The following is a 2,016-nucleotide window of genomic DNA, read 5'->3' as shown; positions in this document are numbered from 1 at the left end:
CGGGGGCAGTTAGGGGTTACATTTTTAGGGGGGTTAAACTTCGACATGCCGCCCGGGAGGAGCAGCCGGAATGTAACCAGGAACCTTCTAATTACCAGACAACCAGCTCTACCTCCTGAGCCACTGTCGCCCGAGCTTCATGTGAGCTTATAAAGGTTATGGGTAAACCCTAGTTCACAAGTAAAAAGCTTGGTAAACTGAGTTTAGGTGGGTTTACCATCTGCTACATTCCTGGCTGTGTCTTGAAGTCATGGGTCTCATTCTCCAACGGACTTCCGACAAAAAGGGCTTTCTCTTAGGGCCATTTGAGACATTTTCGGGCAAGACATGAATATAGACAATATATTATAATATAATATTAATTATGTTTTATTGGGACGGTTGGTGAATCCCAAAATCGGCCCGAAAGGTCTCAAATGGCCCTAAGAGAAAGCCGTTTTTGTCGTAAGTCCTTGGAGAATGAGACCCAATTTGATATTATTCCAAAGGTTTCAACCCAATGTTTATATCCTCTTATTGTCTGCCATTGGTTAAAGGTTGAATCTGTCAAACTGCGACCTCTAGGCAAAGGAGCCCACTTGGTATTGTACTTTGTTTATATTTTTCCCCATTTTGTCTGACACATGGATTGACGTTTAGTAATTCATTATTATACTGTGAATTTCTCCGGACCTCTCTTGACAAACCCTGAGGTGTGGCCAGCAGTAGCAACTCCTCCCCTGTCCCCACTCAATTCCAACCCACACATCAGACAAAAACAAAAAGATTTAAACAGAGTGTAATACCAATTTTCCTAGAGGTCACAGTTTTATGGCATTACAGATTCTACCTTTAACTGTACAGAATAATCAGGGAATATTACAGGGTCGTAGGTGCCACACAGAGTGGTTTAGCACTTTGCCTCTCGCAAAAGAAACGGCAGAAGTCATTTGATTAGGGATCTGACCACTACTCTAAATAACATTATACATATTGTGCAGAGCCAGTGTTGGCATGTGTTCTGGGCTAGCGGCGTTTATTTTTGTATTTATTTTTTGACAGCTGAGATTAAGCATGATAAATCTTGTCAGGCCTTAAGCCGTACCTCGGAGGCAGAAATGCAATCTCGCGACATAAGGAAACATGATAGCTTTAGAGGCGTTGTTTGTCAAAAATAATTACATTCCACGTACACGGGAAGACATGTGTATACAAATTTAATAAAATACACGACAAGTACAGAAGCTCATATTCACTTGTAAGCTCAGCTTATTTGCACATAAACTGCGAGAGGACAACGATAAAATTACAAATACATTCATAAAAAATACGTCATGTTTTTTCAGGAACCTCAAATGGTTTTATGAAAAGGGGACGTTCCCTGTTGTACCACCATTAATAGTTCATAAGACACTTCACTGTTGCATTAAACGTCACTGATATGTATTTCAATTGCCTGTGATATTCAAAGGGGGGGGATGTTTCTTAAACACTAAGTGAAGAGACAAAAAAAGCGTCACCGTACAAAAGCAGACAGGACTCAGTAGCTTTAACAGTAGCAATTCGTTCAACGGCCTCACAAGCTCGGAGCTGGAGATGTGTAAAACACAGACACCTAAGACAACGGGTACACCATGGAAACACAGGAGGTAAGCAAGGTTTTTCTGTTCTCCCCTGTACCTCACAGCAGTCAAGGACACACTGATTTCACCTTTAACACAATAAGTCACAAGAACTTGGTAGAAAAAATAAAAAGGACAAACAAACAAACAAACAAACAAACAAACAAACAAACAAACAAACAAACAAACATACAAAGCCGATGGTTTTTGGTTATACAATGCGTGTCAAAATCAACCACCCTCCTCCTGGTGATTCATCTGTGGTAACATCATCGCGTCGCGTTGGCAGGGGAGAGAGAGAGGAAGAGAGAGAGAGAGAGAGAGAGAGAGAGAGAGAGAGAGAGAGAGAGAGAGAGAGAGAGAGAGAGAGAGAGAGAGAGAGAGAGAGCCGTGGGGGCCACGGGGCTCGACCCTG

This window comes from Notolepis coatsorum (assembly GCF_963971535.1).
Source record: "Notolepis coatsorum genome assembly, chromosome: 3".
NCBI lineage: Eukaryota > Metazoa > Chordata > Actinopteri > Aulopiformes > Paralepididae > Notolepis > Notolepis coatsorum.
The sequence above is the reverse complement of the archived record's forward strand: the minus strand, read 5'-3'. Positions refer to the sequence as shown.